Genomic DNA, 11,661 nt, shown 5'->3' on the forward strand with positions numbered 1-11,661 from the left:
ACCACTGGACCACCAGGGAAGTCCCTTAGTCACTGTTTCTTTTCTATTTCTCTACCATCTTCTATGTTATTGGCTGTATTCTAAGGCTGAATCCTCTCACAGTCATAAGATGACCGACCATAAGCAACTCCCTGTGCTACATGCTTCCTTGTTGAGATCCAGCCAACAAAAGAAGAGACAGTCTCTTTGCCCCAGCACTCTTATAAAGAATCCTAGGACTCAATCTAGTTCAAGAATGGCATCCCTGACCTAAGCTGAGTTAATCAGTCACATGATCTGAAGACAGTCACATACTCTACCCCAGGGACAGGTGTGAGGAATTCCTAAATGGACCTGGGAGTGCGGAAAGGGCAGAGAGAGATACAAAGAAGTGTGGATTTCAGGGAAAGGACTTTGGCAGGGGTGCTAATATTACAAGTGGGAGAAGAGTCCTTCTCAGCCTGAATAGGCCCAGGTTTTCTATAAGGATGAACCATGCAAAAGGAAGGAATTTTAATTGATCAATCCTAGAATATATACTTAACATAATAGACATGGAAGCTGCCCTCAATTAAAAAATGATCAAGGCATGAAATTGATGTGCAAAGGCAAGAGGGCCAGGAACAGACTTTATGCCAAGACTCAGGAGGAGTCTTGTTTGTTTGGGAGTGCAAATCTGTCTCTTAATCAGAGAAGATTAAATTATTAGAATGCATCTTAAAAGAGCAGTTCATAAGAAAGTTCTAGTTCCAAGGACTGTATGATACTGAACTGCTTTCATCAAGACAAGGCTAGGCTTGTTTCCCACAAATCTGAGATTGAATTATAGCTCCACCACTCACTCACCATGGCCATGGGCAAGTCACTGAACCTCACTACTTAACCACTTCATCTTTATTAATTTATTTTGATGTGCATAATATTTTACTTATTTATTTTTCTTCCAGTTTACTGAGATATCAATAACATATGGCACTGTATATGTTTAAGGTATACAGCATAATGATTTGACCTATATACATAATAAAATGACTGCCACAGTAAGTTTAGTGAACATCCATCATCTGATACAGATACAAAATTAAGGACATAGAAAAAATGTTCTTATGATGAGAATTCAGGATTTACTTTCTTAACAACTTTCACATAACAAACAGAAGTATTACTTTAGTTTTTATCATGTTGTGCATTAAATCCCTAGTACTTATTATCTTATAACTGGAAGTTTGTACCTTTAAATACCTTCATTCAATTCCTCCTCCAGATCTCCACCTCTTTAACCAAACATCTGATCTCTTCTTCTTTGAGTTTGTTTGTTTGGTTGCTTGGTTGATTTTAAAGTGTAATTGATATACAGCATTATGGTAGTTCTCGTTACACAACATAGTGACTTGGTATTTCTATCCATTTGAAAATGATCACCATGGTAAGTCTAGTTACCATCTACAAATCAGTGATTTGAAATGCAAATCAAAACCACAAGATATCACCTCACACCCATCAGAATGGCTATTAATAAAAGACAACAAATAACAAGTGTTGTCCAAGATGAGGAGAAAAGGGAACTCTTGTGCACAGTTGGTGGGGATGTAATTTGGTGTAGCCACTGTGGAAAACAGTACGGGAATTCCTCAAAAAATTAAAAATTGAGCTATTATATTATTACCATGCACCTCAAATTGAGACTTGAAGCTAGTCAAAATCCAGATTGGGACTTAAAAACACAGTCTTTTAATTAGAATCACTAACTTAGTGTCTGGACTTACTGAGGCTCAGGTTCTTTGTGTCTCAATACAGAAAGAATTCAGTGAGATACAAAGTAATAGGTAAGAAGTAGATTTATTTAGAGAGAAACACACTCCACAGGCAGAGTGTGGGCCATCTCAGAAAGAAAGAGGCCCCGAAATATGGCATGCTTAGTTTTTATGGGCTGAGTAATTTCATAGGCTAATGAGTGGGAGGATTATTCCAACTATTTTGCGGAAGGGGTGGGAGTTTCCAGGAATTGGGCCACTGCCCACTTTTTGACCTTTAATGCTTGACCTTGGAACTGTCATGGCACTGATGAATGTGTCACTTAGCTTGCTGATGTGTTACAATGAGCGAATGTGCTATGCTTAGTCGCTCACTCAGGTCTGACTCTTTGCAACCCCATAGATTGTAGCCCACCAGGCTTCTCTGTCCATGGGGTTCTCCAGGCAAGAATACTGGAGTGGGTTGCCATGCCCTCCTCCAGGGGAATCTTCCCAACCAGGAATTGAACCTAGGTCTCTGGCATCGCAGGCAGATTCTTTACCATCTGAGCCACCAGGGAAGCCCACAGTGAGTATATACTGAGGCTTAAGGTCTAGAGAAAGTTGACTTGTCCACCATTTTGGTCCTTTTTGGTTCTAATCATTTTATGTCATGCTCTTGGGCTATGTCATTCTTTTTAAGTTTGTGCCCTGTCCCCTTCACTCCTGTTTCAATGTGAGTCAGCAATAATCTCTTCCTTATTAAAATTTGGATAACAGCACTTCCATTGCAGAGTGATTGTGAAAAGCAGAAATAGGGTCCCGAAGTGCCCAGGGTGAATCAGACATTAAGCAATTGTGACTATAGTTATTTAAATAGAGCTGCTGCTCTGGGATGATGCAAGGTCAGAAGAGGAATGTGAGCTTTCCGGAAGAGCCTGGCTTCACACAAGATCTAAGAAGCAGACATAAACATTGGGAGGAATGGTATTAGGGACATGCTGTTACTGCTGGAGCCTCTGTTCCAGTTCAGATCGGTTTTTCCCTGGCTTCACATGTACCTGGGCATTCCTGGCAGAGGTTCCCCCACCCTCCACCCTGGGAAAGGGTTTTCCAGGGAAATCAAGTCTGGTATACAACTTGATTCAGATTGAAATATGATGACCCCCACACTTTGGTCCAAATCAGAATGTTTCTGGTCTTGCCCCCAGGGACTAGATCCCGAAGGAGAGGAGACAGTAAAAAAGTAAGAAGGTGACCATATTGGAAGCACAGTGGCAACTTTATCAGAGGAGAGCACAAGAAGAAGTTACGATGCCTTCTGATTGGGATTGGGAAATGGGTTGGAGCCCAGAATGGATGGAACTGGGCTAAGACCACCTCAGCCCAACCTAGGAAGACATACAAGAGAGATCAGTAACAAAGGCTTTGAAGCAGGGCTATCCCAGCTCAGTGCCACTGATGTCTCCAGTGGCACTAAACACACATCACCACCAGAAGCCACAGAGGAGGAAAGTTGGGTGCAGGAGTCCCATGGTAGCTGAGAGGGCCATATGGGAGGGCACAACAGCTGACGGGATGCTGCAGAGTTGGCTAGGGAGGAGCCAGACAAACCTTGCTGGCTTACTTTACTTTTGCCCCAAAGTGGTATAGCCAAGGCAACTGGTTACACAAATTCATCACTTCCCCTTGGACACTGCAGAATCACTTCAATGCCAAGTTAAATCATTGCTGCTGCTGCTAAGTCGCTTCAGTTGTGTCTGACTCTGTGCGACCCCACAGACGGCAGCCCACCAGGCTCCCCCGTCCCTGGGATTCTCCAGGCAAGAACACTGGAGTGGGCTGCCATTTCCTTCTCCAGTGCATGAAAGTGAAAAGTGAAAGGGAAGTCGCTCAGTCATGTCCAACTCTTCGCGATCCCATGGATTGCAGCCCACCAGGCTCCTCCGTCCATGGGATTTTCCAGGCAAGAGTACTGGAGTGGGGTGCCATCGCCTTCTCCGAGTTAAATCATTAGGAGCACATATATTATACTATGCCTTCAAGAAATCATGATTTAATGTTTTGGCTTTGCCTTTTGCCAGAGATAATTAAGAATGTTTTCATATAGATATAAAACTGCCTATCATGACAGTTTTTATTATAATGTTTAAAACCTTATTATATAAACAATCTCCTAATTAATTTCTCTTAATATGCTGAGAATGTTTGTTCCTCATGTTGGACTAGCATACTTCCTTCATTTTCTTTCTTTTTTCTTAAAAAGGGCTTAATAATTTATTAAATTTCTCTTTCACCTTGACGACTAGGGCAATAACAATGAAATGTGGCACACAATTGGAGTAAATTTGGTGTAGAGAGACTTGATGGTAAAGCCACCTCCCGCTCCTCATCTTCAACATGGCTCTTGTTTTGGTTGTTTTTGTTATCATTGTTATTTTTATCATTAGTTTATGCTGATGTGTCTTTCTAGTAAGTCACTTTTTAAGTGACTTGGTGGAAGTAGCTGGAATTTACTTAATAAATGGACTAATTCCTGAAAGAGTAGGTAAAGTGTTAATCTTTCTCAGAACCGAGAACTCATTATTTAAACCTCATATTGTTTTTCTCTGAGTCATATAGAGTTGAGAATAATGCTGCCCTTTCTCCAACGTATTTCCATCTGAGGCAATTCTTTGTTCTGTCAAATAGATTTATTTTCTTTATCAGACAGAAATGTGGGCAAAAGAAAATGATCTCATTGTGTATGATTCCTGACATGATACCAAGGGCTCCAGACTACAGTGAAATTTGGCTTTAGAAATGACTTGAGAAACCTTTCTGGTTTTGAACACCTGTTCAAAGAAAACCTGTTTGAAATCATTCACTGCTGTTCATTCCTCAGTGGCAATACAGACATGCTGTTGTTCTGATCTTTATGTTAGTGTTGAACAGCAAAGGGCTGGTGTTTGGGTTCCTACCCTGCTTTTATTTTTTTAAAAAGAAAAAAAGCTGTATTAAATGATAATACTTACATATTGGTGTAGTAAGTCTCTGTTTACAGAAACAAACATAAGTTAGTGTCCAATTCAAAGAGCTTCCATAGGTTAACATACCTGTAGAACCATGACCAAGATCAAGAAAAGAAAATCTACTAGCTTCTGTTACTTATCCTCATACCCCACCCAGTTTCTAGATCTCCCCAAAAGAAAACATAACTTGGCTTTCTGACACCATTGATTACTGCTTTGCCTGTTTTTAAAGTCTGAAAATGTAATCATTTAGTATATTCTTTTCTGTCTAATTTTCATGAAATTCAGCCTCGGTGCTGCAGGTAGTGATTAATCATTTTTATGGCTCTGTACTAACACTTCACTATATGAATATACCACTAGCGGGCTATAGTCCATAGGGTCACAAAAAGTTGGACACGGCTGAGCGACTGACACTTTTAACTTTCACGACAAGTTATGTATCCATTCTATTGTTGATATCCACTTGGGCTGTTTTAAATTGTTGGCTCTTAAAGAGAATGCTGCTATGAATATTCTTGAATATATATGTCTTTAAGTGAACACTGTTGTTGCTCAGTCACTCAAACAGTCATGTTTGACTCTTTGCCACCCCATGGACTGCAGCACGCCAGCTTCCCTGTCCTTCACCATCTCCCGGAGTTTACTCTAACTCATGTCCATTGGGTTGGTGATGCTATCCAACCTTCTCATCCTTTGTTGTCCCCTTCTCCTGCCTTCACTCTTTCCCAGCATCAGAGTCTTTGCTAGTGAGTCAGCTCTTCACATCAGGTGGCCAAAGTATTGGAGTTTCAGCTTTAGCATCAGTCCTTCCAATGAATATTCAGGACTGATTTCCTTTAGGATGGACTGGTTTGATTTCCTTGCAGTTCAAGGGATTCTCGTGAGTCTTCTCCAACACCACAGTTCAAAAGCACCAATTGTTCAAGGCTAAGCCTTCTTTATGGTCCAACTCTCACATCCATACATGACTACTGGAAAAACCATAGCTTTGACTAGATGGACCTTTGTCATCAAAGTAACGTCTTTGCTTTTTAAGTGAGCATAGGCATGCATTTCTTTGTGGATATACCTAGTTGTTCTGGGTCATAGCTATTATATATGATCAACTTTAGTAGATACTAGAAAACAGTTTTCCAAGTGACTGTACCAATCTCCACACTCGCTAGCAGTATATAAGAGTTCTAGTTGTTCCACATCCTTACCAGCTCTTGTTATTGTCATTATGTAATGACAACTATGAAATCATCATTGCATGACTATGTCATGTTAGTCATTCTTATAATAACTGATAAAGAGGAACCCTTCTCTTAGGTTTATGACTATTTGGGGAGTGCTGTTCTAATCTTCTATCCATTCTTTTGCTCTACAGCAATACCATAAAGATTCTTTCCTATATTTTCCTAGAAATTTTATTTTTTGTTTTGTTTTACATTTAGATCAATAGTATGGAATTGTGTATAGGGTACAAGGTAAGATATTTTCTCCATAAAGACATACAATTGATTTATTACAAAGACTATTCTTTTGCCACTGCTCTACAGTGTTACTTTTGTCATAAAATGAATGGTTCATATGTATCAGGATCTGTTTCTTGACTTTTCCATTTAACGTATTAGTCACCAACTAATACGATTTTGAGTTGAAACATTGGTCATACTATCTGCTACTCTGGAGTGTCTGACTGTGGTTGCTCTTTAGCCTTAGCATAAAGGTCTGCAAAAGTGAAACCAATTAATGCAGAAAATCCACTCCAAATATAACGACCAGAAAAAATAGTAGAGATTTTATTCATCCTATTCCCTTATTTTTAAAATGGGAAAAGAAATCTATCCAAGTGTGCTGAATATCTTCTGTTTACCCAGCCAAATCCTCTCTCCATCCTTCTCCACTTGCTATGCCTATGGAGATCCTTACATTAACGGGCTCCCTTGCTTTAAAATTTTCATTTGGTTCAGTTTATGGGGAACAGGGACTTGAGGATGAAGAAAAGTGAGGTCAGGTATTTATTCCCTTAGCTATCTTCCTATAGGCTGGTTGATGATCTCCCTAATACAGCACCTAAGGAATGTCCCTCTCTACACAGCCATCTTCTTTCAGATACCAATGATCATTCCTTTCTTTTGTCCCAGGTTGGGGGTGTTAACAGTATTCTACCATTACTAGCCCCAGGATACCACACTGGGATTCTGACACTGCATGATTAGAGGCATCCATGTTCCAGACAAGAGAATGGGGACAGGACCCCAGGAAGAGATAAAGGGCATATGTCATTCTCTTGATGAATCTTCTTAGAAGTTTCCATATGACACATCTGCTCACATTTCATAAAGCACATCTTGGTCATTTGGCCACAGCTAGCTGTAAAGCTGAGAAATGTTTTAGATAGCTAGTGGTTATGTAAGTCCCTCAGTCATATTCAACTCTTTGTGACCCCATACACTGTAGTTTGCAAGGCTCCTCTGTTCATGGAATTCTCCAGGCAAGAATACTAGAGTAGGTTACCACTTCCTTCTCCAGGGGATCTTCCCCATCTAGGGTTTGGACCCAGGCTTCCCATAATGCAGATTCTTTACTATTTGAGCTACCAGAGAAGCCCTTTAGGTAGCTAAGTGCCAAACTAAAATCTTACAAGATAAGAATAATAGTTTCTACCACTCATACCATTTAGCTCAAGTCTAGTCATTAAACATATATTTGATGCATACTGGGACACTCACTTTTCTGAGATAGAGAGATGAATGAGGATGGCTCTGGTCCAGTCTAATTTAAGACAGAGATTCCTGCCTCCATCAAATGACCATGTCAGTCCCTATGCCAGGCATTAGGGATTCCAGAGTGCACGAGACAGCGTCCCTACACAAGACATCAACAATGGCTATGTATGTCTGGAATAGCTGTTAGTCAATGCAGGTTACCCAGGGGAGATGCGGCAGAGAACAGAAAAGGAGATCTGTCTCTGAAGGACATCCATGACTTTGCCACGTGAACCAGGAGACAGACCTTCCAGGCTCAGACACAACATGAGGAAGACACAGGGTGTGAAAAGACAGTATTTCAGGAAGCAGTGAGGATTCCGGGGAGCCTGAGAACATAACCTATACGGACGAAAGTGGGTAAAGACAAGGCTAGTCAAGTCCACAGTGGCCAAGAGTGGCAGGATCCTGTGGGCCAAGGGCAGGTATGTGACAAATGCCTTTTCACCCCGCCCACCAACCTCTTCCATGGTACATGCCCACGGAGAGCTTCCAATTAGTCATAAATGAACGATAATATCAAATCTGGAAGTACATCAAGCTCAGGCCCAAGTTATATCCTTCAGGAAATTTACTAGAGATCTGAATCTTGAAATTTCAGCCTCCCTCTTGGCTTAAACAAATCTGATGAAATTCTGGAATAATTTGCTTGGCCTGACTCATTCCCAACCTTGGGAAGAAAGACAAGCAGGAGAGGGGAGGGTATCTGGGGGACTCACTCCCACCCAGCATCCAGTGTTTAGAAATGGCTCCAAACTGTTTTGCAATAAGCACAAACATTTAAAATGAAAAAAAAAAAAAATTTTTTTTTCTCTCCCCACAGGCATATTCTAGAAAAGAAGAGGAAGAGGAGTGAGACTTCCCTGGTGGGTCCAGTGGTTAAGAATCCATCTTCCATTACGGGGGGCGCGGGTTTGATCCCTGCTCGGGGAACTAAGATCCCACATGCCACAGAGCAACTAAGCCTGTGAGCCGCAACTACAGAAAGTCTGAACACTGCAACAAAAACCCAACGCAGGTGAATTTTTAAAAAGGAGGAGAGAGGAAGACTGTAAAGGAAGGAGCATTACACATTTTCATAAGCATCCACAATGCATCAGATATTATTCGAGTTGCTGGATGAGCAAGTGCTGTCCCTAAAGAGTTCATATACTAATAGAAAGAAAAAAATGCTTTTAAAGTGCTTATCGTCTAAAATATTTCAGGTACTGATAAGTATACTATGAAGAGTCTAAAAGAGAATAGTATGGTAAAGAGTGACTATTTCGTTAAGGCATGAAGAGGTTCCCTCTAAGAGTTGACATCTGGGTTAAGACCTTGTATTAGTTTCCTACTGCGGCTGTAACGAATTGCCAGAAACTTAATAACTTAAAACAATAACACAACTTTATTGTCTCACAGTTCTGGAGGTCAGAGGTCCAACACAGGTGTAACTGGGCTAAAACCAAGTTGTCAGCAAGGCAGCACTCCTTCTGAGGGCTCGAGTTCCTCGCCTTCACCAGCCTTTAGAAGGTGTACTCATTCCTTTACTGTGGCTTCGTCCTGCAACTTCAAAGTCAGCAGAAGGCAGAGTTGCACCTTCAAATCTCTGATTCTGATACTTACTCTCCTGTCTCCTTCATTCACTTATAAAGGACCCTTATGATTACCTTGGACCCACTGAAATAATCCAGGATAATCTTCTCAAGATTCTTAATCACATTTACCAAGTCCCTTATGCTGTGTAGGGTTCTAAGGATTAGGATGTGGGCATCACTAGGTACCATTCCCACACTAGGTGTGATTCTACCTATCACAGACCTACATGGTGAAACAAAGGCAAGCTGCAAATCTTAGGAAAGAGCATTCCAAACAGAAGGAAGAGTAAGTGCAAAGGCCCTGGAGTGGAATAAACATAGCATTCTTAAGGGATGGAAATACAGAAAGGAGGCCACGTCTCCAGAGTCCAGTTTTCTCTACTGTAGTTTGGAAAGGAGGCTTCTGCTATGGACCTGTCACATCTGAGAAAGCAGACAGGGTACAGCAAACCATCCCAACTAGGAAATACAGTTGGCAAATATATTTGCTTGTAGATATATCTACTTTGCAGCCTATGCTTTGCCAAATTTTTCAAAACTTTATACTCTATTTTTTAAAACATAAAGTCAAATGTTGTTTTTAATACCTTTGAAATCATTCACTGGAAATACCCATCTTTTCATTTCATGTTGGAATCCATCAACATTGATTTTTAAAACTATACCATTTGTTGTCTCTCAACCAGTAGATAAAATCTACAGCTGGAAGGAGGTGGAATATTAAGGATGAAGTGGTATTTGTGAGAAAATTCAGAGTATTTAGAACACATGTTTCTTTTCCCACATGAAAATGCAATTTTTTAAAAAAATAAAAGAATACCATTTAATACTTATTTACAGTGAAGTAAAATAAATCAAAAAGCATTCTACAAGTCTCTGAGAATACATGTTTTCAGTATTCCAGATTACTGGATAGCAGGTTCAGGAGAAGGTCAAAACTTAACTTTTCCAAAATCTGCTTTTTGTTTGTTGGTTATCACAACACTGAAGACTGCAATGATTTTTCTTTTGACTCAATCTCTTTTTCATCTGTGATTTCTTCCTTCAGCTTTAGTGAGCTTAAATATCTGCTTAAATGCTAGGATACTCATTCTAACAGTAGCTACCAGCATCATCCCATTAGTCTTTTAAATGTGAAATTGTTACTGGGTCAGAAAGGTAGACAGATACGGAGTGGGCGTAGTGTGCTGTCATCTCCTCATGGCTCAGAGCATGATACAAGGGTCAACAGGGATCAACCAGCACATAATGGCGTCAGCCAGAGAGCAGTCCGCTAAGTGCTGGTGGGTCAGCAAGTGATTGATGGGCTGCTGAGGTCCAATTCCAAGGCACAAACCTAGCAGCTCTTCCCAGCCTGCTGTTCTTTATAGAGTAGAAACTCACTATTTTTGTCTTATTTTTATTTTGTTAATTTTAATATTCCTAATATCTTTGCCACAAAATCTTTTCAACCATATTATGTAAAAAACACTGTCATCCCCAATTTATTCATTCCATAGGCAACAACTGTTAAATGCTTCTTTAGGCTCTCAGAATTGCCTTTCTATGTTTATAATGAAGTATAGTATTGTTTTAAATTGTAATGTACCATATCATATCTTTCTCCCCTTGTGAATGGTCGACACTGTACACATTGTTGGACAATTTACATTTTCCGCTTTGCTCAATACCCTGGGTGACCTTCCATGGCAGCAAGTCAGCCTTTTGAAAGTGCCCCCTGCAGAATCGCAGACCTCATGGTTTCTCTGTGGTTCATTGCTTGTGTCTAAAGAAGAGAGTTACTGAAATGTGTCTAAACCATGGTTTTCAAGAGAAAGGAATCCATTGTATATGCAACTGACTTCATCCCAATGTATGACTTTGCTTTGGCAGTTAGTATATTATTTGCCTTATCACATCATCTGAGATAATTAAAGGACTTTGAAATATTGCCTTCATTCATCTCATGGCTTATGAACAAAACTCTCACAAGGCTTTCAAATTTGCCATTTCAACAAATATCCACTTTGACTGCCCAGGTCAAGTAATTTCTCTAATAGAATATATTATAAAATGAACTAAAAACTTGAATCCATTACCATAAATTATGAAACAAAGGGGTCATCATGCTTGTAAATTTATTGACAAAAAACTTAGAAAACATGGGTATGAATATTTTTTCAGAAATCTTATAAGGTGATAAATTATTTGCCTTTAGTGGCATATGAAAACAGAATGAATTCTCCTAGTATATTCAATGATTTCCTCCTCAAAGATGTACCAGTGGCTCCAACCAAGGGAATAAATTAAGATTTCATCAAAATCACATAAAACATGGTTTTGAACAGTGATGGGTATTAATGTCTAAATAGATAGCATATTTTCCTTTTCCCCTCATTAGCGAAGCAGGCTTTGATCTGGCCTTTGTGCTCTGAGGAGACAAGGTAACCCTCCATGCAAGACATCACCCAGAATACAGGAGGTCCTGGCCTTGGAACTTTGTGTAACCAAATTAATAAATCTCTGTCTTGAGATATATTATACTTTTCTAAACAAGAAAAATGTAAATGAGAGCAATCCACTTTTCTTGCTACTAGCAACTGCCCCAGCTAAGCCAGATTTTGCC

General features: G+C 40.0%; 1 long non-coding RNA gene across 1 annotated transcript in view; it reads left to right on the forward strand.

Moving 5' to 3' along the window:
- Positions 1-10,986, forward strand: part of LOC133233592 (uncharacterized) — an 88,134-nt gene extending 77,148 nt beyond the window's left edge. Inside the window, exon 2 of the long non-coding RNA XR_009731774.1 lies at positions 8,303-10,986. This is a non-coding gene — a long non-coding RNA (uncharacterized LOC133233592). The remainder of the gene's footprint in view (positions 1-8,302) is intronic.
- The last annotated feature ends 675 nt before the right edge of the window (positions 10,987-11,661 follow it).

Source organism: Bos javanicus, chromosome 20 (assembly GCF_032452875.1).
Source record: "Bos javanicus breed banteng chromosome 20, ARS-OSU_banteng_1.0, whole genome shotgun sequence".
NCBI lineage: Eukaryota > Metazoa > Chordata > Mammalia > Artiodactyla > Bovidae > Bos > Bos javanicus.